This window comes from Canis lupus, chromosome 10 (assembly GCF_048164855.1).
Source record: "Canis lupus baileyi chromosome 10, mCanLup2.hap1, whole genome shotgun sequence".
NCBI classification, from domain to species: Eukaryota; Metazoa; Chordata; class Mammalia; order Carnivora; family Canidae; genus Canis; species Canis lupus.
In genome coordinates, this window is record NC_132847.1 from 74,069,678 (window position 1) to 74,097,468 (window position 27,791).

Here is a 27,791-nt window from a genome sequence, read left to right on the forward strand (position 1 = left end):
CCATGATAAGTCTAGTTACCATCTGTCACCATACAAAGTTATTACAATTTTATTGACTATATTCCCTATGCTGTAGATTACATCCCATGAATTATTTATTTTATAACTGGAAGTTATAATTCCCTTTACCTATTTTGCTCATCATCCACCCCCACCCCTATCCCCAGTAATCAACAGTGTTTCCTGTATCTATGAATCTCTTTCTGTTTTGTTTGCTCATTTGTTTATTTTATTTGTTTATTTTTCACCTATGTGTGGTGAAATCATATAGAATTTGTCTTTCTCTGCCTGACATATTTTGTTCAACATTAATACCCTCTAGGTCTATCCATGTTACTGCAATTGGCAAGGTCTCCTTCTTTTGTATAGCTTAATAATGTTCCATTGTATATATACCACATCTTCTTTATCCGTTCATCTACTGGTGACACTTAAGTTCCTCCCATATCTTGGCTATTGTAAATGATGCTGCAATGAACACAGGAGTGCATTTCTCTCTTCAAATTGATGTTTTCATTTTCTTTAGATAAATACTTTGATGATAATTTGAGTTAGTATGTAACATCGAAAATGTTAAAAAGAAAAAAAAATTGGATTTTCACAATTATTCCTGAGAAACTGGAAGCCAACATTCCGAAGCCTCTGAGTCAACATTCTGGCTTGGCAGTTAATCAGCTAGAGATGAGTAGTTGCTTTCTCCTTTAGCCAAAGACACATGCTCCAGTTCACCATAGTCTCAACTATTCAATGTTGTCTCCTCAACACTGAAGCCCAGTCTAATGACAATGCAGCATATTTGCCCTGTTGTTATCCTTTTGGCAGAAATATGTTTCTCTATGAGAAAGGTTAGGGTAGATTGAGTGATTCATATGTATCAAGAACATGGGAGCAGATAAATATTCTTTGGGAAATAAAACATGGTCCTAAAAGTTTAGTAAGTGAGCACTCAATGCACAAAATTTCTTTAGATTAAGAAAAGCAAGCTTTTGCTTTTGGGATCTTGGATCAATTTTATTCAACATAATTTTACAGATGGTGAAACTAAGACTATGGATGATAGAATCTTGCTAAGATGCCATAATAAGTAGAGGAGCTGAAACAGTAGGTCTACATCTCCTGCCTCCCACTCTCCCTGTGATACATACATACTCACGCACAGGCATATCCATGTGCAAACATGCACACTGTAGAAAATTGGGAAAATGGAGGGGAAAACTTTTTATTTATTTAAACTGTAAAAGCAATATAAATATTTACAGAGAAAAAAAACCCTCACCCATAATCCTATCACACTAAAACCAAGCGATTGTTTTTCTATCTTTCTTGCTAGTTTTAATACTCATTATTTTTCATCATAATTATGGTATATACAACACTATGCCCTATTTTACTAAAATTTCTCATAAGCATTTCTTTTGTTATTATATATTGTTCCTCATTATTAAATATACAAATAGTAGCCTAAGAACAAATGTGCTATAATCTTTGTTACTATGTGTCCTTTTTTCCTGCATATTTCCTAAACTTTTCTTGATTCTTTTATATTGTCTTACATTCCATTCTCTCTTCCAGTCAAATGCTCAGTGCTTCAGGGAAACACACTGCCTCCCCAAGCACTTAGAGAAACCGTGAGTAGGCAAGCTTGGGGAAGTTTCATACTAGGAGTGGGGGATCTTAACCTAGGTTTCAGAAATTCATAAATTAACAAGGAAAAGCCAAAAGGAACACTCTGGATTGGTAGCAGGCAGAGAAGTGCAAAGGAATAATGCTTCTTACTAGGGATAGTTCTGTAGCCTATAGAGGAATTCAAACATATTAAAGCAGTTCCTAAGATTCTTGTAAATGGAAATCCAGAGGAAACTGGAGAGCAAGCATGTCTTGATCTCGGGCTCAAATGATTTGTCCAGCATGCTCGTTTGCACACTTGTTCTTTCTCTGTGTTTTGGCTCTTCTATATTTTTAAGTGGGTTCCATCTATGGAGCCCTGGAGAATGCAACTGCCAGCCTGATTTGCATTCTTCTGGTACCATGACAACCAAGGAAAGAGCTGGTATTTCCATGCAGAAAAGTCCCAGGGAACCAAGACTATCTTTGGTTCATGTAAGCATGCCCAAAATAATTATGGTGGTCAGAAAGAATATTCATTCATTCATTTATTCACTTGTTTGTGTTAGAGCCGTGTCACATGATCACTTTTATGACCTGAAAGCATGTAATCCACGAGTAGAGAAAAGACAGAGAGAAGCATGCTGGCATCTGTAAATACCGGCTACTACAAATAGCTCAAAACTAAAGTAACAAGAATGAGTTAGAATTTGAGACGGTAGGTGAAGGCAGAGGATTAGAAATGGGTGGACCATTCAACAGATATTTGAGTCCTTAATGTGTTCTAAACTCCATTATTGAAACAATATACAAGTGAACTAAATGTCAACCTAGCCCAGAAGGAATTATTTGCTTTTGGAGGTGACAGAAGGGGGAAAGCAAGCGCTACAAATTTGGATCCTGAAGGGAAGGGTGTCACCTCTAAGTGCTACGAGAGGCAGTGATGGAGGAGCTCAGTTTAGGCTGGGGACAGGTGGCAAAGCTTCATGGGGAAGATGAGTCCTTAAAGTATAAAATAAGTGAATATCTAATGGCACTAATGAGCATAACATTTGGTAAGGATGAGGGAGTGTGTGACCTTAAGTCTAGGCTAATAGGAAAAGGCAGGAAGTAAGTCTGGAAAGTCAAGCTGAGACCTATCTCAAGAGAGTGTCAAATGTGAGACCCAGGACATTGAACTTGATTCTTTTTCATTATGAGATGACTTCAAAAGATTTGATCCCACTGCCTTTGGTTTAAAAGAAGAAAAAAGTACAGTGTTTAGAAGTTAGAATACATCAAGATGAGGAAACACAGAGGCATTATATATTCAAGAGTACAGTATAAATAACCAAAAATATGAAAATATATTTAGTCATGCTATTAAGAAAGGGGAGGAAGGGAGAGAGAGAAGAAAGAAAAAAAGAAAGAAAGAAAGAAAGAAAGAAAGAAAGAAAGAAAGAAAGAAAGAAAGAAAGAAAGAAAGAAAGAAAGAAAAAGAAAGAGAAAGAGAAAGAAAAAGAAAGAAATTTATCAAAAGATTCATAATACCAGGTATAGCCAAAGGTATGGTCAAACAAGCATCCTCATATACTTTTTCTTTCTGAGTGTAATTTCCTAGAGAAAAATAGAGCAAAAAAGATTAACATTAAATGTGCATATTATTCAAATCAAGAATTTTAATTCTAAGACATTATATTAAGAAAATAGATAAGAATATTAAAGAGAACATTAGCTTTTTTTATTTTTTTAAAGATTTTATTTATTTACTCATGAGAGACACAGAGAGATGCAGAGACACAGGCAGAGAGAGAAGCAGGCTCCCTGCAGGGAGCCCGATGTGGGACTGGATGCTGGGACTCCGGGATCATGCCCTGGGCCGAAGGTAGCGTTAAGCCACACAGGCGGCCCAGAACATTGGTTTAAATGAGAAAAAAAATCAAACACAGGCAATATATTTAATATTGAGTTATTAATTTAAAGTTTTGAAGATCATTCAATGGGATGCTACATAATATTAGAAGATAATGTGGCTATATGTGCATTTTATATAATAATGAATATGTATATTGAATTTTAAAACTCAGAATTAAATTTTGAAAGAATACATTCCAAACTATGAACACTGACTGTCTTAAGAGCTTGAGGAATGAGAGAATGAAATAATTTTTATTTAACTTTATACACGGTGAGGATTTTTAACTATTTTGTAGCAAGAATTTGTTTCATTTATATTCAACAAAACATGCACATGTAAATTTATCTAAAAGAAAGGAAATTATTAAGGAATAAGTAAACTAGGCAGGAACTGATAACTTGACTGTCTAGAAAAAAGCAGGGAAAAGAAGTAGGAAAACACCTGACTATAGAAGTCCAGCTGATATGAAGGCAAATATCTAATGAACTTGAAAAATAGAAATACTAGTAGAGACAATTGAGGTAAAAATTTCACTTGAAAAAATATGTTTGGCTGATCTATTTGCCAGATATCAATCTATATATAAAATTATTCTATTGAGGAAATAAAATAGAAATATTTGACTATGCAATAAGGGTAGGCTGAGTGTTAGGAACACTGGAGATCTCAAAATCTGAGTTTGCTAAATACTAATTAAGCCATTCGGATTCATATTACAAAAGGCACTTTCTATTTAGGAAAGGAGTAGTCCTGGGGTCCTTTTAAATAGCAAGTGTTTCTAATGCAGTTAGGAAGCAACTAAATTTACAGAACTTTCACTAACCAGAAGCTTGCCGTGAGCACAGAAGCTACATGAAGAGCTGCATGAAGAGTCGTTTCCGTGTCCACACTTAAGGCGGGCTTCCATTTGACTGTGACCCCAGGGACATGGTCAGAGTGCAGTGGTAACCCTGGTTGTTGGGCCCATCAGTGCAAATAAAACCGAATGGTTGACATCTAAATGGTGAAATTGATCGACACACACTGACACTCTGAATAAATCAACCTTTAAGCCTCCTAAAATCTTGTTTTGTGTGGCATTTTTTACACTTGGGAAAAGCATTTTTGAGGTGTACAGACTTTTAGAATCTAACACTCTCATAGTTCAATCTCCTTATTTAATTTATTTTTTCAATCTCCTCATTTTATACCTTTAAGAAACAAGCTTAAGGAATTAGAAAACTTGTTTTCTAATAAAGTTTTCTAAAATAACTTTATTTTTTTTTATTTATGAGAGACACAGAGGGAGAGAGAGAGAGGCAGAGACACAGGCAGAGGGAGAAGCAGGCTCCATGCAGGGACTCAATCTCAGGTCTCCAGGATCAGGCCCTGGGCCAAAGGTGGTGCCAAACCGCTGGGCCACGGGGGCTGCCCCTAGTTACTGTTATTAAAGGGCTTATTAAATCTTTTCCAAAATCAATCAATCAATCAATCAATCAATAAATCTTTTCCTAACCAGATACACACACATGCACGCTCAAGTATACACTACGAAACAGAATTGCACCCTGAAAATGAAGTTCTCACTTTGTTTTTGTTTTTTTTTTTTAATTTTTATTTATTTATGATAGTCACACAGAGAGAGAGAGAGAGGCAGAGACACAGGCAGAGGGAGAAGCAGGCTCCATGCACGGAGAGCCCGACGTGGGAGTCGATCCAGGGTCTCCAGGATCACGCCCCGGGCCAAAGGCAGGCGCCAAACCGCTGCGCCACCCGGGGATCCCAAGTTCTCACTTTGTGACTTGGGTTTGTGTTTCTCCCCTTTGGCCCTGTTATCTTCTTTAAAGACCCCCACACACTTCCACTCCTCCAGCAACGATCTATTTGTGTGTGGATAATACCCAATTATCCATTTCCATTTCTAGTATCTCTCCATAAGCTTCAATTATGCATTTCCAATACTCTTAATGCTTCTTTCCGGTTCTGGAAAAATACTGAAGCCAACAGAGAGAGAGAGTTCTTTTTTTTTTTTTTTTTTTGAGAGAGAGAGTTCTAAGGTATCTGATTTTCTGGATTTACATTTGAACAAGCAAAATCTGCCCTTCGTATTCTATATTGGCAAGTGAATTGATACATACTGTTTTTATCTTTAGTTAAAGTTGAGTTTCTGCTATTTACATGGTTGACTGTGCTAGAGTATTATCTAATATAAACATAAAACCATGTAGCTATGTATCTATCTGATTCCAACTAGACAAGTGATAGATACTAAGAATTTGCATCATACCACGGTGGTCACAATATCTTTCATTCCACACGCTTTTCTGCAATGTAGCTTTGCGATTACTCCATCAAGAGGTAGAGTTTATGTCTTCACCCACTTGAATACAGGTGATTGTTTTGACAAATAGAATATGGTGGAAACGATGCTGTGTCAGTTCTAAGGAAAGTCAACTTTTAGGCAGCTTCTTCTTCCTGCCGCTTGCAAGTCGGTCACCACGTAAAAAGTGTGACTACCCTGAGATCACCTTGCTTTGAGTGGCCCAAGCCACTAGAGTCCTCTATGTTATGTTAGAATACTGAGATGTCATGTAAAGAGAGGGAAGAAGAGGAGGGAGGGAAGGAGGGAGGGGAGAGAGAGAGAGAGAATGTCAAGTACCACTGTAGTGCTAGGCATGTGCCTTAAGAGCTGTCATCTAAAACGTTTACCTTGCAGCTTCAGCTGTCCCAGTTGCGACAACATGGATCCAGAGACGAGCTGTCCAACCGAGCCCTTTCAAATTTCTGACCCACAAAATCTTGAGTAAAGCCAAATGACTATGTTGTAGTCCAAAAAGTTAGAAAGTAGTTTGTTACATAGAAATAGATAGCCCAGACAAATAATGGGAGGCCAAATCACAAAAATAGGAGAATGTTCAGAATATAAGAGAGAGATCCTTTCATGTCAGTATGGAACATTAAAGAACATTATAGGAATAAATAATGTTATAGAAATAAAAATAGGGCAGCCTGAGTGGTTCAGCAGTTCAGCGCCACCTTTGGCCCAGGACATGACCCTGGAGACCCAGGATCGAGTCCCACGTCGGGCTCCCTGCATGGAGCCTGCTTCTCCCTCTGCCTGTGTCTCTGCCTCTGTGTGTGTGTGTGTGTGTGTATGTGTGTGTGTCTCATGAATAAATAAATAAAATCTTAAAAAAAACAAATAAAAATGGGATAGGGGTGTTTTGAGAATGATCATGAAAAACAAAGTGGCATTGGCTTTATAGTGCACGTAACCTAGATTCTCAGAAGATCTTGCTTGTGGAGATGATGAGTGTGATCTCAGCTATGAGAGTTAAGAGGCAGAGTCTAGAGCCAGACATTTTCTCTCTCATCCTGCTCCACCACATACAAAACTCTGACCTTAGGAAAATTGCATTCTCTCTGTATTTCAGGATAATCACCTGTAAAATAAGTATAACAATATTACCTATATCATCAGGTATCATAATGATTGAATGAATTAATATATACATAGTGTTGAGAGCAGTGACCAGCATATAGATGTATTATCTACATACTATTTAAATTAAAAAAAAAAACAGATTTATGCACAAACCTCTGATACATAAGTAGAATCCCTTCACTTATTTCTGTTTTGTTTTGTTTTTTGAGGGGGATGTTAAAGGTAGCTACTTTTTTATTGTGGTAAAAATATATATGACATTCAACTTATTTGAACCATTTTAAGTATATGTATGACTCAGTGGCACTAAGTGCCCTGGCATTGTTCTCAGCCATCACTAAACATTTATTTGAAGAACTTTTTCATCATTACAAAGTGAAACTCTGTACATATTAAACAATAACTCTTCTTTCTCCCCACCCCCCAGCCCCAGTCCCTGGTGGCCTCTATTCTACTTTTTTTCTCTAGGAATTTAATATTAAATATTCTAAGTACCTCATAGGTGGAATCCTATAGCATTTGTCCTTTTGTGTCTTCTCTTAGCATAATGTTTTAAGGTTCATCCACATTGTAGTAGGTGCCAGAATTTCATTCCTTTAAAAGTCTGAATTCTATTCCACTGTATATATACACCACAGCGTGTTTATCCCCTCACCCATCAGTGGACATCTGTATAGTTTCCACCTTTTGGCCATTGCAAATAATTCTGTTGTGGATGTTGTGCAAATGTCTCTTTCAGTCCCTGCTTTCAATTACTTTGGGAATACACCCAAAATGGAATCATTGCATTATAAGGTAATTCCGTATTTAATTTTTTGAGGACCTGCCTTATTGTCTTCCACAGTGGCTACATAGCATGCACGAGGGTTCTAATTTCTTCTCGCCAACATCCACACCAATATTTACTTTCTTTTCTTTTTCTTTTTCTCTCTCTCTCTTTTTTTTTTTTTTTCTGTTTTGGATAACAATCATCCTAATGGGAGTCAGCTTCGGTTGAGCTTTCTTATAATAGGTGATGACTAAGTTGAGATTTCAAGAGTAAGTAAACCTTAACTAGAAAGCAAGTGGGGAGGGCACTGGGAGTGTTCCTGCAGAATGCACAGTCTATAGAAGGCTGTGAGACAGCAGAGAAGGCAGGGTGTGATCAACTCATTAAGAAACAAAAGTTTCTTAGGGCCGATGAGGGGAGTGTAGAAAGTGGTGAGAGATAGGGACAGAGATATAAATGGAGGCAGATCCTGCAGAGCCACATTGAATGGGTTGAATTCTGTGTCTATACCTATATTTGTGTTTTAGTCTTAACCTCTTGTACCTCAGAATGTGACTTTATATGGAAAGAGAATTATTGCAGGTATAGTTAGTTAAGATGAAGTCATGCTGCAGAAGGATGGTTTCCTAAAGCAATGTATCTTATCCTTATAGGAAGGCAGCTATGTGGAGACAGAGACACAGCAAGAATATCATGCAATTATGGGGAGTTGGAGAGATGCATCTACAGGCCTAGGGTCACCAAGATGACTGAAGAGTCACCAGAATCTAGGAAGGGGCAAGGGAGTGTTCTGCTGGTTTCAGAAGATAGCATGGCCACCCTGCCAATATCTTGATTTCAGATGTCTGGTTTCCAGAACTGTGATAAGATTAATTTATGTTGTTTAAGCCACTCAGTTTATGGTACTTTGCTGTGTTAGTCCTAGGAAATGAGTACCCCATATTACAAAGAATAGGAGTTATCTTGGAGAGATGGTGGGCCAGTGAAAAGAATTAGAGAGAAGAACTGCCAAAGCTATTGGGAGGCTTCCAGGGTAATTTACATGGGGAGAGGTAAAAGGGTAGATTGAGGCAGATAAGCAGAATAGATGTGAGATGCTTAGTTAGAGAAATACCAGGATCCAGGATAATAATAAAAAACCAAAGATGATGATGATGATGATAGAATACTCACAAGTACTTTGCAAACACTGAGATAAACACTTAATGGTGAGTTATTTTATAAAATACACCTATAATGTAGCAGCTATTTTTAATGTGATATTATTATAATGCAAGTGGGTCATGAAGAAGAGAATTGGCCAAGGACAAATAGAGAATAAATGTTCAAAACAAGATTGTAACCAAAACAGTTTTTTTTTCCCCCTGCACAGCCTGTGGTCTGAGCCACTTGGCAGTACTTATCTCAATCAGAAAGAACAGTGTGAGGCTGAGAAAGCGGACCAAGAAAGACATTTAAATGAAGAAATAAAAAAAAAATGTGTAAAGCTTAGATGATCAGGTAAAGGAGAAGCAGACGGTGTCATCCACACAAATAAAAATGTTGAGGTTTAGAGCAGGTGCAGGTCAATGAAGAAGGAAACTGAATTCTTTTTTGTCAGGGACAGAAAATTGCATCATGTCCCTAGCCCTAAATGAGCGTGGTCATTTCCTCCCAGCATTGCCTCCATCCTGTCTCAGCCACTCCATGAATGACGTGCAGCTGCACTCCCTCCCCTGTGTTCCAGGAAAGCATCTGGAAATAAACAGCACTTAGCCCTGCTGCCGAGACAAAGGCATTGTTTCTTTAATAACATGTCTCTTTGGAAACCGTCTCTAGACCTACTTCAGAAGCCAGGCTGTGCTGACCCTAACATGATGTAGCTTGTTCAGTTCTGCTGGGAAGAGGAGTGTGTGGGAGCTGTGGTGGGCACAGCTCTTTCTCCTAAAAAGAAAGGAAATGAGATTTGGAGGTGACTTTGGTGAGAGTCCCTTGGACTGCAACAGGCAGGTGCTCATTTAAGAGGGCAGATGGTAGGACCACAGTTTATTTAATGGCAAGCGTTTGTATGTGTGTATCTGTAAGCATCCTGTCTGGAAACCCAGCAGAAGTGAACCAGCACCCAACCAGTGTAATAATGAGAGAATTGACAATTGTCAACTTGTACTCTGAATTGACACCTGCTGATATGTACATCAGTTGCAGTGGTGGGAAGTGGCTACCATTCGTACCGATTGTATGCTGGGTGTATGGTTATCTCACTTACTGTTAGCAGCTGTTATCAAAAAAGTGTTATGAAACAATCACCTACAAAACTTCAAGGTATACAAAATAAGTACTATTTTTTTTTTTTTTGGGTAAATCTAGAGTCAGTTGGCCAATTTTGTCATTCCAATCCAAACATGGTTGGGCTCACTCAAGTGTCTATAATTAACAGCGTGATGGCTAGGCAAATCTACAGACCTTAGGAGAACTTTCTTACATCTCTGGGGCCTTGGATGGAATACACAGACTGGTTCAATTCTGTTCCACTTGTCACATTCTCCAGCAGACTATGCCAGGTACACTCTCATGGGGAAGGCTAAGAGGTAGGAAAGAATGCTAAACACTTGAGCACACTCTAGAGTCTCTGTGTCACATTTGATACCTCTTGACTAACCAAAGAAAGCCACAGAGTCGAGTCAAAAGAGTGGGAGGGGACAGCAAAGGGTATGGATACAGGGATGTCTTCAGTAGAGTCCATCAATGTAGTCAGTCTATGCAAGCATACTTTTCCATCTAATTCCCATAAGAATTCTGGGACACCAGGGTGGCTCAGTCAGTTAAGCATCTGTTTTTGGCTCAGGTCATGATCCCAGGATTCTGGATTGAGTTCTGTGTTGGGCTCCTTGCTAAGGGAGAGGGAGCCTGCTTCTCCCTTTCCCTTTGCCTGCTGCTCCCCCTGCTTGTGTGTGCTCTTTCTCTCTCTCTCTCTCAAATAAATAAATAAAATCTTTAAACAACAGCAAAAAAATAATAATTCTATGACTATTTTAGAAATGAAGCAGCTTAGAAGCTATTTAATGTCACATCTTATTCAAAATTGCAAAGCTATGAAGTTAGAAAGCTAAGACTTAAAGTCAAAATAACTTTTGTCAGTTGTATTGTTTTGTCTTGTATTGGTTTGTCTGTTTTTATTATATCACGGGAACTAGACTCCACCAGAATAAGGGCAGAGACTCATAGAAGTAAGGAATGCCATGGTAGCCCAGTAGTTTGTGACCCAGGGAGTAACAGAGAAAGGCCTATGTTAGGAAGTCTGGGTGAGCTGTGGGTGCCAGAAGATAGGTAATATATGGAAAGAATGTGAAATTTTGTTAGAAAGTTGGCAAGAACCTACCTGGTATTGTTACCAAAGAAGAAACATCAAGGTTTCTGGAAGAAGAGCCTCTGGGATCTAGGTGGATAAGGAACCACAAAGCCAAGTGGTTGTAGATCAGGACAGGATTTCAAGTCAGGGAGATAATCAAGCACTGGGCAGGGAAACCCAGCTTAAGACTAGCCATTGAGTTCCCATTGCCTTTTGCATGGAATCCGACATCCTCCATATGGCCTCTAATATGTTATATGGCTTGGCATCATTTGCTGTCCATTTCTCAGCAGCTTGATGTCAATGTGTCATGGCCTTTTTACATTCAGGCATTTATGTGTAATTTCCTCATACTTGGGACAATTCTTCCTAACCTCTCACACTTTCTTTATAGAACTCTTACACTTTTTTTTTTTAAGTTTTGTTTATACCAAATTAGTTAAATGTCATCCTCATGCTCTAAGACACTTCCAGAGTACCCTATACCTCTTCAACGTGACACTCTTCATATTTGTTTCATTGCCTATTTTCTCTTTAGAGTAAGGGTTGCCAAACTTTTAAAGAGCCAGAAGTGCATGTTATAAGCTTTGTGGACTTTAGAGTCCCCATTGTCACTACTCCATTCTACTATTATAGTGCAGAAGGAGCATTGATGATATGCAAATGAATGGGCATGTCTGTATTCCCATAAAACTTAATTTATAGAAACAGATAGTGGACTGAATTTTATCCATGGGTCATAGTTTCCTGACACTTGCTCTGGAGTATAAGCTCCATAGGTTTGGGACTTTGTCCCAGTTGCTCACCACTGGGTTTCAGTAAGCAACACAGAAATGGCACATAGTAAGTATAAAAAAAAATATTTGTTGAATGAATCAAGAAATATGGCCTTAAACCTTGGGCCGTTCTTGGATATGTGGGGTGTCTATGATGCAGAGAGTTCAACATTTGAATTCAAGACTTTGAACCACAACCTCAACAGACTGTAGAGCCAAGGCTACAGGATCATTCTTCAAACATGTTTGGTTTAGAAACTGAAGAGTATCTAGTCCTATAGGTGATGCCCATCAAAAGGTACAGATAAAGACATGTAAGGAAGGTCTAGGGGCAGCTGGGTGCCTCAGTCAGTTAAGTTTCAGTCTTCATCTCAGGTCATGATCCTGAGGTCCTGGGATCAAGCCCCACCTTGGGCTCTCTGCTCAGCAAGGAGCATGCTTCTTCTGCTGCTGCTGCTTCTCTCTCTTATGCTTTCTCTTGCATTCTCTCTCTCTCTCTCTCTCAAATAAATAAATGAATAATCTTAAAAAAAACACAAAAAGACATCTAGGGAAGATCTAGATAGAGGGATCAACTATAGGTCTTAATTAGTCCAAATGTTGGACCAGTCATTTATTAGATTTGCATAATTGGTATAAAACTTTACCTCAAATTTGGTCAGTTAAAACAACAAAAATTTATTATTTTTTTCAGTGTTATAGTTCAAAAGTCTGACATGGGGTCTCACTGGTTAAAATCAATAAAGCTACATCTCCTTTATTCATTATCTGTTGATGGTCACTTAGGCTACTTCCATAATTTGGCTATTATAAAATAACCCTGCAGTGTCAGTAAACAGAGGGGTGCACATGTCCCTCCAAATCAGTAGTTTTGTATCCTTTGGGTAAATGTCTAGTAGTGCACTTGCTGGATCATAGGGTAGTCCTATTTTTAACTTTCTAGGAACCTCCATGCTGTTTTCCAGAGCAGCTACCAGTTTGCATTCCCACCAGCTATGTAAGAGGCTTCCCCTTTCTCCACATTGTCACCAACATCTGTTGTGTCCTATGTTGTTAATTTTAGCCATTCTGACAGGTGTGAGGTGGTATCTCACTGTAGTTTTGATTTGTATTTCCCTGATGATGAGTGATGTTGAGCATCTTTTCATGTAACAGTGAATAATTTTAAGGTGTATAAACTGTTGATTTGATATACTTATATGCTGCAGAATAATTACCACTTGTAGCCTTAAATAACACTTCTATCCTGTCACGAATTACCTTTTATTTTTTTGTGGTGAGAACATTTAAGATCTATTGTCTCAGCAACATCCATATATATTACCATTCTATTAACTGCAATCACCATGCTGTACATTAAATCCCCAGAACTTATTCATCTTATAACCGGAAGTGTGTATCCTTTGAACAACATTTTTCCACTTCCTCCATCCCCCAGCCTCTGGAACCAACATTTTGTTTCCTGTATCTGAGTGTTTTCTGTTTTTTTGTTTGTTTTGTTTTGTTTTGTTTGTTCATTTGTTTTGTTTTTTTTAGATGCCCATATAGAAGTGAAAGCATATACTATTTGTCTTTCTCTGTGTGACTTATTTCACTTATTTGTGGCTAAACAGTATTCCATTGTATATATACTGCATCTTCCTTTTCCATTATTTGTCAGTGGATATTTAGGTTGTTTTCATTGTCAATTGTGAATAATTGCAGTGAACATGGGAATGCATATGACTTTGAGATCCTGTTTTTTTTACTTCTTTTGGATATATACCAGAAGTGATATTGCTGGATCATATGGTAGCTGTATTCTTAATTTTTTGGAGGAACTGCCATACTATTTCCCATAGTGTTTGTATCAATTTACATTCCCACCAGCAGTGCATGAGTGTTCCCTTTTCCCCACATCCTTAGCTTTTGTCTTTTGGATAATAACCATTAAAATGGGTGTAATGTGCCTTTGAGGTTTTGATTCACATCCCCCTAAAGATTAGTGATATCAAGCCCCTTTTCGTATACCATCTTGTCCAGCCATTGCACATCTTCTTTGGGAAAATGTCTGTTTAGTTCCTGTGCCCATTTTAAAAATCAGACTTTTCTTTTGGCTATTCAATTATATGATTTCCTTTTATATTTTGCAAATTAACCCTTTAACAAATATATGATTTGCAAATATTTTCTTCCATTTTGTAGGATGCTTTTTCATTCTATTGACTGTTTCTTCTGTTATGCAGAATATTTTTTAAATTTGATGTAGTCCCACTTATTAACTCTTTATTCTTTTATTGCTTGTGCATTAATATAGAAACTCATGTAGGAATGAGTGGAGAAAGGCTATTTGGAACTTAAATTCTAAGAAAGCTAGGATATTTTTCAACCAGGAAAAATTGAGTTCCAATCTCAGTTTCTACCTTTATGATGACTGAGACTTTATTATCATTATTGATCTGTGTGGAGCTCATTATTTTCAACTGTAAAATGAAACTGATACTAACATCTACCTCACAGTTTTGTTATAAAATTAAATAAATTCATGTCTGTTAAATACTTAGCATCAAATAGTTGTTCAATAAATATTGGTTATTCTAATTACATAGTATTGAAGGATACTGAGTAACAGGTTATCAGAGGAGGCATCAAATTCAGACATTCAGATTTCTCAGGGGTAGCTTGAAGGTATTTGCATTACAAAAGTAAGCCACAGTAGGAAAAGGCTGAGAAAGTAGAGTAAGCACATTGATAAATAGTTCTAAGTAAAAGCAATTTCAGTCTGAGACCCTTAGGCTGTCTTCTCTCTCTTTGGGTGACTGTCAAACCCCAGAGATATGGCTTCTTATGGTAACAGATATAGAGACAAATTACGCTCTGGATAAGGTCGTGTTTTCCTTAACTACACTTGGAGTCCAGGTGGGTCGACTTACTGTCAGAATGAAGCACAAGAAATCTTGATAAAGTTAAAGCAGATGACGAATTAAGGTGTGAGAATGTGTGTCCATGTGCAGGTGTGCACAAATACATGCATATATGTATATACATCCCAAGTAAAATCGATTTATTTCTGGAAGATAAATCCTGCTCTATCTCTCCCTTCTAGTATTTATGAAGTCAACCAGGCATTTTTCCAATTCACTTCATTCTCCATTGCCCATTTATCCCATTTATTGAATCCTTGGGGGATCTCCAGAGAGCACCCACCAGTTGTGTCGATCATGCCTACGGCTGCACAACTGTCTATTAAGAACTTGATAGCATAAGCTCCTTTCAGATCCATTATGAAGTAGTTCTTTCTTCCCAATGACTTCTGGAAGCAACTGGCTTGAAGAAACAGCTTAGAAGAGGTATTAGCCAATTTGTGAGATTTAAATTTGAAACCATAAAGGGAATGAAAGAAAACAAACAACAAAAAACTATTCCTAAGATAGAATACTATGCTTTTAGTATACACTCTAAGGATTTATCAAATCAATTAACACATTTTTATTTGTAATAGTTCTTTAAATTTCATGGGGTTTCCCTCACATACATAAACCAAACTAAAGAGCTCAATAACCCTGACTTTAGGTAGAACTGATTTTATCATACACATTTAATGAACAAAGAAATTTATAACTACATCTATCTAAATACCCAGACAGGATTTTTTACTGAATTTCTTTATTTCTAACCTCACCCACACTGTGACTCCTTTGCAACAACTCAGACAGGCTAATTATTGAATACAGGATATGTAGGGACTCACACTTATGAAAATGAGCCCAGAACACAAAAACAAAAAAACAAAACAACAACAACAACAACAAAAAAGGTCAGGCTATGAAGTCCAAAGGAAATTTGAATGCAGAGTACCTCCTTGCTAGCAATATTAATTGTAAAGTTTACAAAATTCAACCCCCACACATTAATACTGGGGTAGATGTTAACTAGCACGTTATGATTTTAATAAGACTGTTACTGGCAATGTTACTTTAGGTTTTGGTAGTTTGGTGGGGTGTGTGTGTGTGTTTGTGTGTCCAGAAATTAAAACTTAGTGTGATAGTTGTGGTGAAGGAGAATTTATTCAAATCCTTAGAAATGCACCCATAGAAACATTATGGGAGCCTACTGTGACTATGATGTCATGGAAGAGCAAAGTGCTGTGGTCTCCATGGTGGGAGGTAGTGAATTGAAAGAGTGATTTAAGGCCTGTTAATGTAAATGAAAGGAGACAAGCCCGACCTATGTGCAACAGCCTCTCCACAAAGTTTAGACAAGGCAAAGATGTTTCTTTTCTCTCTGTCATTCTCTCTCTGCGGCCAGCAGATGAGTATTTCATAGTGAAATAATTCAAAGTGAAAGAACCCATGGGTAATGCAGCAACAGTCATCGAACATTCCTTAAGCCATTTGATCTCACTGGAGCATCCACATACCATATCTGCCTTTTTACAGACAAAACCCATGCATTCAATTGGATTGAAATCTTTCTTTCCATTCTGTCTTTTTCCTGTCCCTAGATACTGATAGGATTATCTAGCACTGGGCAAAGCACAAGCACAGGTTTTAAAATAGGTCCTTTCATAGTCTGCATCAGTGTCTAAAGTCAGACCTTGATTAATCCCATATTCCAAATCCCATATCCCATTATTCATTAAAGCCTAAATAGTTGTATATAAAGTTAAAGATCTTGTAGTCATATGCTTTATCCACTAAAGTTTGTGGATTTTATTTATTTATTCATGAGAGACACACAGAGAGAGGCAGAGACACAGGCAGAGGGACAAGCCAGCTCCCTGCTTAGGGACTTGATCCCAGGACCTTGAGATCACATCCATGAGCAGAACGCAGATGCTCAACCACTGAGGCACCCAGGCATCCCATAAAAGTCTGTTTTTTGGTAATAGAATTGAAATTTATTGAGACTTTAAAATATATGTCCCCAAAATACATGGTATAAGATATTACAAATAGTGGGTTCTCAATAAACACCCTTGCCATAAATAATATGTTTGAATATATGCTTTGTTTGATTAGGAAGTCTCACAAGCTCAGAAACTAAGCTTGGAGTTAATGCAGAAAAGCTGGGGCAGCCCTGATGGCCCAGTGGTTTAGTGCCACCTTCAGCCCAGGGCGTGATCCTGGAGACCCGGTATCAAGTCCCACATCGGGCTCCCTGCATGGAGCCTGCTTCTCCCTCTGCCTGTGTCTCTGCCTCTTTCTCTCTCTCTCTGACTCTCATGAATAAATAAAATAAAATAATCTTTAAAAAAATGCAGAAAAGGTTGAATATATGATAATCATGAAGAAACAGCCCAAATGATGGAAATCAAATACTATATCTGTTTGCATTACCTAAAATATTTCCAGTTTTGGAGGGAAAAAAACAAATGAATAAAACTGTCACAATCATTTAATGCTATGAAATGACATATCCTCTCCTTTTAATCTCTGTATGCTTTCAGCTGGCTGTTATACATTCCAGACTGGTTCACGTGTTTGTAGAAATCAAATTCTGTTTGGATTCTTGGCCAAGCAATTAATGCTTTGCCATACCCATAGAAAATCATATTCAGCACCACGGACAGAGCAGAACTGCTCCTTTCTGAACTACAGCTGTTTCCTGAAATTTTCTCCCCCTGCTAAAACATCCAGACACACGTCTGTCTCTTAATTGCAGGAGGGGTTGTTACAAGACATCTTGAATTTTAACAACCTATTTTAAAATTAAGGAAATGGACTAAAAGCAGACCAGGGAAACCTTAACTACTTTTACAGGATGCAAAGCTTGACAACCCAGAAAGTATGTAAAGACTTTTGGAGGCAAACACTAACATTCATTATACCTATGAACAAATGGGTACCTAATTAAAAATCCTGATCCCCATTAAAACAGAATTTCTCTTAGAGCCATGATTTTTGCAGTAATATGTGTTTATTATTGTTTATTTAATGTTTAGTATGTGGTTACCTGTGTTTCTTTTAGTTGTGATGTCAATATGACAAAAGATTATTAGGAAGATATTATCAACTGAGGCATAGCTCATTTTATTAAAATAATACTTTAAATTAAAACATAGTATATCTTTTTAGTTTAGTGATTTCCTTCAGGTGGCTTGTGCTATTTACGAAGTCTGAAAATCATAAATTCAAAGTAATATAATTTTATAAAGAGTAATTCTAATAGTGACAATAACAAAAAATAGAAAATATCGTTTGACTCTTATGTGCAAAATATAATACTAAGTGATTTCCTTGGTTTATCTCATTACATTTTTATTTAATCATCAAATTTTATGGGGCTTATACATATTTTTTTTCTGTAAGTTACAGATGTGAGAATTGAGACTTGAATGGCTTGCATAATTTGTCCAGAGTCAAACAGTGGTTACATGTACATATGTTTTTGTGTATTTTAACAGAGACTTGTCATATTTACATTGGCCAAGGAATGTTTTAAACAATTTATAAGAACTAAGGGAATCATTTTGATAGTATCACTATTACATACATTTTATAGATGTGGAAATGAAACTTTCCTAAAGTTAAAAATACACATTTACCTGAAATCACACATTTACAAAATGATGAAGTCAAGATTGGAAACCAGACAATCTAACTTCAAGGTTCACACTCTTCACCAACATCCTACGTATTTTGGAAAGGTTACTTTAATCTCTTAAAAAAAAAAAAAAAAGACAGTTTTTAACTGTTTACTGCTTACATCCATTCTGTATATCCCTTTTAATGAAAGGAACTTTGAACCATCATTATATCATTATGTATAAATCATTTTTGTCACATCAACTTCTCATTTCTTTCGAGGTTTGGGAAGCCACTTCATTGCTTCTAAAACCACTTGGAATCTCTGTTCCGTGATCCTGAAATCCAAAGGACACTCAATGCAGTTTTCTAAAATATATATATATATATATATATATTAGAAATATATATATTTTAGATATATATATATTTAGAAATATATATATATATTTTGAAATATATATATTTCATATATATGAAATATATATATTTCTCTCTCAATATATACATATTGAGAGAGAAAAAGAGAGATGGGGGGAGGAACAGAGGAAGAGGGACAAGCAGATCCTCTGCTGAGCACAGGGCCCTTTGTGGGGCTTGATCCAAAGATGCTGAGATCATGACCTGAGCTGAAATCAAGAGTTGGATGCTCAACCAACTGAGCCAGTCAGGGCTCCACAAATCAATGCAGTTTTGCTCCCATCACAGGCATCCTTGTCCACCATCAGAATTCCAGCCCTCTAACCTGCTCTTACCACCACACACAAACACCTCTGGTTACATGTCTTCTCATGCACTTTTGTTTATAACAATCCATGCTTCCTGCTTTCTGAAATTTCTCCTGGCTCTTACTTCTGTGCCAGTTAAAACCTCAACTCCATTATAAGTTTTCCCCTTTATATCAGAAAGCTTCTCACAGAATGTTCCCTCACCTTCTTTTGTTTCTGAAACCAACTCTCCCCTGACAACACTTCTTCTCTGAAGCCTGTTTATTATTTCTCACCTTATAGTCTCTGAGGTGATGTCACCATTCTCTAGCTTGTCTTTGCTTCTATTACAAATCTTTCTTATGTTCTCTTATAAAAAGCTCTTCTTTGAGTCTCACAATCTCCAACTGTACATTTTATTGATTTATGGACTCCTTTTAGTATCTTATATAAGTAACTGACACATTCCTCCCAAACATGCACAAATGTTTTTATAACAATATTTGAGTTCCTAGGTATAAGTACATAAGTCTCACAGTATCTTCTAGAATTCCTGGATTTTAAGCACTCATTACTCCTTTACTACTCAGTAATGTCATATATTGAACACTATTTCATCGCATACACACCATTTAGGACTTAGAGATTTTTGTCTTTCTCTGAACTCCACCCCTCACCTTTAGTCTGAGCTAGCTCACCAGAACAACCATACTACACTCAACATTTCTCCATCTCCTTGAATCAACAGTCTTCAAAGTCACTTTCTTAAATAACCCACATTAGAACATACTGTTACCCAACAATATCAACATCAAATATTTATTGATCTACAATTCTGCATGGGAGATGCAATAATAGCATTTATTTATTTATTTATTTATTTATTTATTTATTTATTTATTTTAATATTAGCATTTATTGATATGGTATGATAGGCACTGTCCTAAGCACCTTATGTCTATTAACTCTTAATTCTCATCATGATATCTACCAATATTGCTGCTTCTTTAATAAGGGAAGCCAAGATTGGCTAAATTACCTATCCAAGTTTATATACCTATATAAAGGCTAGAAGCTAGGACTTAAATCAAGAAAAAATGTGGCTGTGGAGTCCATGGTCTCAACTAGGTCACTATTGTGCAAGTTTTATGGTCTAATGAGAAATTCACATAAGTAGAGAACTCAGTTGTGCTAGATAAATAAACAGTCAAATTCCCTTTCGATATAGTTGTGGAGTGATATGACTAACACAGAGCCCAAAATATCAAAGGCAGTCATAAATATTAGTTATCTTTCTTTCCATATTCTTCAGGGTGGTTTCACATAAGAATTATTCAAAAAGAAAAAAGGTGCCAGCAGCAACTATTTAGACACTGAAGAATAGATTTTAAGTGTCTAAAGATTTTAGATGTGCATATTTTAGATCTTCAGCTCTACGTGCAGAGATTTATACACACTATATCATATCTACGCAAGATTGAAATTTCTCATCCAAGCTCCATTTGTTGAGAACCTGAAACCCTGAGAATGTTTCTTTTGACAAAATCCCAACAGCTCTTAAATCATCTATCTTCAAGGAAAGTGAAAGAGAAGGAATGCATTGGAGGCATGAAGAAGAAATATCATTTTGAGAGACAAAATCCCCAGGGAAATTGGGCTGTTCTGCTAAAATGAATTTACCAGCCCCTTGTGATGCCCCCTTGCTAACACCATGTATTGTTTACTCTGTTCTTTTATTCCTTGTCCCTGGGAGGAAATTTGGTATTGTGCTTGCCTTTTAAGTGATTTCAAAACTTTTATTCACTCACTACCCACTCTTAACTGCTCTATCTACTATTGCCTGACCTGCCATCACTAAGCACTACTTTATGCTGGCACTTTTTTTTTTTTTCATGAAGACTCTCAAATATCCCAGAATATTTACAAAAAACAAAGTTACTTAGCCTGGCATTCAAAGTTCTGAAAAACAGAAGATTCTCTATATTTGGCAATTGTTCCACTAATATAAAATATAAACTTCCTGTAGAAAAATGATTTGCTTGTTCATTTATTTCCATCTTTTTTACATTTTTAATTTACTACTGATTTTATTTATTTTTTCTTTTTAAATTTTATTTAAATTCAATTTGCCAACATATAATATAACACCCAGTGCTCATCCCATCAAATGCCCTCCTCAGTGCCCGTCACCCAGTTACCCCATCCCCCCGCCCACCTCCCTTCCCCAACCCTTTGTTCATTTCCCAGAGTTAGGAGTCCCTTATGGTTTGTCTTTCTCTCTAATTTTTCCCACTCAATTCCCCTCCTCTCCCTTATGATCCTTTTCACTATTTCTTATATTCCATGTCTGAGTGAAACCGTATGATGATTGTGCTTCTCCAATGGACTTATTTCACTCAGCACAATACACTCCAGTTCCATCCACGTCAAAGCAAATGGTGGGTACTTGTCTTTTCTTTTAGCTGAGTAATATTCCACTGTGTGTATGTGTGTGTGTGTAGAGATGAATAGATAGGTAGATGATGATAGATGATAGATAGATAGATAGACAGACAGATAGATGATAGATAGATGATAGATACCACATCTTTTTTACATTGTTTAATCAAACTACCAAAGCTTTCTTTTTTTTTTCTCCTGCTTACATTCGCTTTTCACAGTCTGAAAATCTCCTGACCATCTTAACTCTGACGGCTTAGAAGTTGACATCCACACCCTTGATGTTCACTCTGATTACAGATGCATCCTCAAAACTGCCTCATCCATATATTCACTTCCATGAGCCTTCTGTTTGACCTAAGATAAGTTACTTCAATTCTCTCTGCTTCCTCATTTGTCAAGTGGGGATATTGGCCACATCTCACAGACAGGATTGTTCTGAAGATTAAAACAGCCAAGATATGTAAAACACATAGAAGAGGGTCTGACATATAATGAGTGTTATTTAAGTGTTACTGCTTTTGCTATTTTCATGTTTAATCTTGTACTTGTACCTGGTGCTTCTCCAAAACAAACACAAGTGCCTTTCTCTTCCAGTCTTTCTTTCTCTCTTTCTTTCTTTCTTTCTTTCTTTCTTTCTTTCTTTCTTTCTTTCTTTCTCTTTCTTTCTTTCTTTTTTCTTTCTTTCTCTTTTTCTTTCTTTCTTCTTTCTTTCTTTCTTTCTTCTTTCTTTCTTTCTTTCTTTCTTTCTTTCTTTCTTTCTTTCTTTCTTTCTTCTTTCTTCTTTCTTTCTTTCTTTCTTTCTTTCTTTCTTTCTTCTTTCTTTCTTTCTTTCTTTTCTTTCTTTCTTCTTTCCTTTTAATGTAAACAGTACTTCCTATACTCAGTTTCTGTGGCCAAAATTTAGACATTGTCTTAATTTTTCATTTTACCTCCCAATATCTAATTTATCACAAAGTCCTATTACTCAGAAGAAATGCATCTGTTTACTTTTGTTTTTCACTGCTACCACCATATGAAAACCATCACCACCGTCTCTTACCTGGAACACTGCATGGGCTTACTAACAGATTTCTCTGCTTCCACTCTTTTCACTTCTGTTCAGGAAATAGCCAGAGTGATCCTTTAAAATATAAATGTAGAAAACTCACCCACAGTTTCTCATTGTTTCTAGAATAAAAATCCTTACATTTTATCATGACTTAGAGAATATTCATAACTTGTTATCTCCAACTTCATTTGATACCATTTCCCCTGAATCTCATTGGATCCTACACTCATTAATGTCATTTCTCTCCCTCCAATATGCAAGGTCACTCCTACATTGGAGACATTGAATATGATGCTTAATTTGTTTGGAAAGTTATTTCATCCACTTTTTTGGTATATCTGCTGGGTTTTCATAATGGCTCACAATTATACTCAAACCCCATAAATTGCCACATCAGAGAGGATTTAGCTGATCATTCTATTTTAGGTAGGCTTTATGCTCCACCTTTATGCTCCTGTTATGCTTTATCTCATCATGTCACTTCTTGTTTTCATAGAACATAGATCAATTATAATGATCTTATTGATTTATAGTGTACCTTTTAGTGTATGTCTTCCCCTTTATTTTTATCTTTTATTTCTTACTTCCTGTTTTCCTCTTTAGAATATAAGTTCCATTAGGGCCAGAATCATGTCTGTCTTACTCGCTGCTGCATCCCCATAATCTCGTTCTTAATGAATATTTATTGAGTAAGTGAAAGACTCATGTTACCTTTTCCTTTGAACATCTTCTGTGCACTTCAACTGGTGCAATAATTTCTTATAATGTGTGATGTGTTGAAATATCCCTCAATTTTGACTCATTGCTTACATTCTTATTCCTTTTCTAGATTCTGAGGTCCCTAATAGCATAGGCTTTTCATTTTTATTATTATTTTACCAATGACAAACACATGGCCACCTGAAGCATGATGCTCAGTAAATGATTAATAAGTGAGTGAATGGTCCATGTTTGGAATACAGTGTGATTATCCAAGCATTCATTTAATCAACATTTTAAGAAATGTTATTTATAATTTAATAATCATTTAATAATAAACTGTATGGGGCAGCCCGCGTGGCTCAGCAGTTTAGCACTGCCTTCAGCCCAAGGCCTGATCCGGAGACCCGGGATCGAGTCCCATGTCGGGCTCCCTGCATGGAGCCTGCTTCTCCCTCTGCCTCTCTCTCTGTGTCTCTCATGAATAAATTAATAAAAATAAATAAATAAAAATATTATTAAAAAATAATAAACTGTATGTTAAGCAAATCATTACGTTCTAGAGAAATAGGAATGTTTAAGACAGACATAATTTCTCCCTATATCTTGGAGCTTATAACTTATGCTGGGATTTCTCAGCTATTGATGCTATTGTCTTTTGGAGCTGCAGAATTCTTTGTTGGAAGGGGCGCTCTTGTGCATTGTAGGATGTTCGACAGCATCCCTGTCCTCTACATACTAGATGCCTGTAATATACCTCCCCTTTCTCATTTTTTATGACCAAAAATGTCTTCAGATTTTGCCAGACATCCCCTGGAGGGAAAAAATAACCTCTTGTTGTTAACCCCTGGGCTACTGAGAGATATTGTGAGGTATGCAGTTGTGCATGTAACTATAAATGGTCATCAGTACTATGGAAAAGAGTAAAAGCTGAAATGTGAGAAGATAGATTAAAGACTGGTTAAAATTAATGGGTATAGGTTGTCAATGGTTTAGTTATTACTGATTATAAAGTAATAATTAGGCTTTGTCCTTTAGGATGAATTGGACAGGTAAAGGATTGGAGAAAGAAGGTTTCAGGCAGAAGGAGAGGCCCAGAAGCATGAGAAAGTGTGTTTTATGCAAAGAGCTGATACCCAGAAACTGAGGTACCAAGTAGCTTGGAAGGGAGCTGGAAGTTAGGTAGAGGCAAGGTCATGTAGGGTACTGTGAGCCATTATTAATTTAGGATGTGATCCTCAGATTAATGGAAAGAAGTTAGAGTTTTAAGCAGCAGGAGTGAAACGGGAATCCAAAACAGGATTGTATTTCTATAAATCATATTTAGCGGCTGCATAATGGAAAAGGAGGCTATTACAGGAATTAGGGTAAAAGATAATGGTGATTTAATCTGGAGGGTTGGTGTTGGACATAGAGAAAAAAAAATGGACATCTGATAAAATTGCCTTGCTTGTATGGATGAAGAATTGCATGGACCTGTAAAATTCTCAAGGGAAAATATCACCTAATGTGAAGATATTTGGTGCTAGGAAGACAAAGGGGATGTTTTCTTCAGGAAGCTTTGGAGCTAATTTGTCAACTTTCCTGCTTTGTTTCTTTGACACTCAGTCCAGCTCCTGAATCAGCTCAAAGGTTTTTCTCTTGCAAACATCACAGATGGTTCCCTCTGTTTCTCCCCTCTGGAGAGGCCACTTCTTCTCCCCACCCCCCAGGTGTGAGCATGTGTGTGTGCTCAGTGTGGAGAATGGGGAGCAAGTCAAGCAGAACGGGTCCCAGAGTCCAGGGACCTGAAGCACAGACGATTACAGGGAAAATTGTGGGTTGTTTCCTTTGGCCATCCACCTGCTTTGAGTGGTGCAGTTAATTAGCGATGTGAGCACAAGCTGACAGCTTTGGCAGGGAGCAATAATGCAGTGGGAGGTGAGGGAAGACAGTCTTGCTGGGAAGTTGTTCCTGATTTATAAATACACCTGATTATTATGGTGGTGCCCATTTGTGATTTCATAGTTAAGGGCTTGTCAGTCGTCCCCATCCAAACCCCTTGTTTTCACAGAGTTCTAACACAAATGAAATAAATTCGTTCCAGCTCCAGACTCAGCCTACAAACCAAGTTTTGTTTTCAAACATTAAAAAAAAAAAAAAAGAATCTATTAGATGCACATTCACAAGGAAATAAAGACAGGTTACCAGATTAGTTCAACTAAAGATTATTTATAATGTTTGTTTGTTTGTTTTATTATAGACCACATTGTGTCTTCACAGGAAGAGACTAGCAATCCACTGCGTCAGCTCTCTTGTTAAAAAAAAAAAATGGGTGCAGTCAGGTGCACTACTGAGATTTTCGAAAATGCTTTCACTCATTTATGTATTCATCCAACAGTCATTTATTGAACAGTTACTTAGCTCTGGGCACTGGGCCCGGAAAGGGGCAGACAGAATGAAAAGTTGCCTTGGAATAGTCTAAAATTTCGAGGGACACAAATTTAATCATAACGTCCATGGAAAAAACAAAAATAAAGAAAAACATAACAAAACCCAGGCACAACATGTGTATAAAATATTGTGAACGTGTTAGAAAGGAAAGTGAGTGACTGGCACTGATGGGCATCCAGAAGAGGAAAGGCTAAAGTCTGTTAATAATAATACCAGTAAGGAAACATTTAAATCTTTAGCTTATTTTGATAAAGAAATTTAACTATTCCTTTACTGCTGTGAAATAGAAGCCTCAGTGGAGTGGAAATGGGCAGGAAAGGAACCCAAGACAGAATTCAGGTCTCCCTTTCACTGTCCTCAAGAAGCAGAGAGTAGACTTCATTATTTCCTGAAGTGTAACCCGGCCAAACCCTGGAAGAGGGGGAAACTATGTTAGCTGTTAGAAATTATTTGAACTTGATTCATATCCAGGAAATTTTTGCTGTGCCACCAAGGGCAATTTTGAGAAGGATTTCAAAGATAAGAATAAGGTGGGCAGCTCGGGTGGCTCAGCGGTTTAGCGCTGCCTTCGGCCCAGGGTGTGATCCTGGAGACCCGGGATCGAGCCCCATGTTGGGCTCCCTTCATGGAGCCTACTTCTCCCTCTGCCTGTGTCTCTCTCTGTCTCTCTTTGTCTCTCATGAATAAATAAAATAATAAATCTTAAAAAAAAAAGAAAAAGGTTTTTAATCAACAAAAGGAGCATATTCAAGAAGACTTGCAAGGCAAAAGAGGGGCATTTAAAAAGTTTAAACATTAGGCAAGCATTCAGAATGGAGAAAATAGACCCCAGCTGTCTATTTTCTCAACTATTTTCCAGCTTCGAGGATGGCTGCCCATGAAGAAATAAGCATGGATGCTGGGACAAACATCTCTGGAAAGCCTACCCACTAGAGATTCCCGCTTAGCATCTCTACTGGCTCAACATCTTTGTTGGCTGGTGGCTCCTTTCTCAAGAGACTAGGATGTTTGCCTCTCAAAAACCTACCTCTTTTTTTAGTTATATATTTGGTCTTCCCATATGAACACCTCATTCAATTAACATCAATCATCCTTACTATCTAACAGCCAAGAAGGAAAATGATTCCAGTCCTTGAGCTTTTCTCTGCAGTCATAGCCTTAATCTCATAAAGATGTTTTCCTCTGATGCCCCCGAAGGCGACAACCGATTAGGGGGAAACTCTGGACACGGTGTAGGGGAGTTCCCACACTTGAACTCAGGGACCAGGAGGTTGAAGCAAGTGTGACAGAGTACCTGAGACTGTGGGGAAGTTTAGAATTATTGCAACTATTAACATCAATCAAGCTCTTCTGTGCGAGGCACAGTGTTCATCATTATATGCATTACCTTGTTTCATAGTCTTAAACTCCTTTTTTGTCTTAATCATATACGTAAGAAAACTGAGAAGAAATTTTCTCAAGGTCATATAACTACTTAGTAGTAGATGATTCATATTGTTCAGATTCAGCATTGGTATATATTTTTTTAATTGCTGTGTCTTAGCCTTCTAGCATCATTATATTTCCTTTGTAAAATGAGAAAATTGAGTATTCTTATGTCTTGTTTCTTAGTCTTTGTTATAAGAGCTTCCCTTTCTCTAGAGCAATATTTTCTCAAAGTATGTTCCTTAAAACATTTGCTCAAATAGGTATTGATAATGATTCTTTTTGAGGTCAGACTGGGTAAAAATGTATCAAGAAAGCTTAAAACAGGGCAGAGTAAGGAGTCACATTTTTGTCACCGCAGAATTCCTCGGAACATCTAAAATTCTAAAGTGAATTGAACATCTATCTATAGAAGAGGCAGAGGTTGAGAATTTAAAATGTAGCATTAGCAAAATCCTTTTTCAAAAATCATTTTGTGTACTTACAACATTTATTTGCTCTGGAATACATTTTTGGGACAGACTGGCAGAAAAGATCAAGTCCACACGTTGAGCACAGCCTACGCCCACTCTTCCGTCAGACTCCAGTCCCTGCCAACACTTGTCCAATCCTTTCCGGCCCATACAGATACACACATCTACACAGCTTCCTACTCCCATTCCTCCCCAACACAGACACACACAGGACCTCTGGATTCCTTCAAGACATGGGTCTCTTTAACGTCCCCGATGT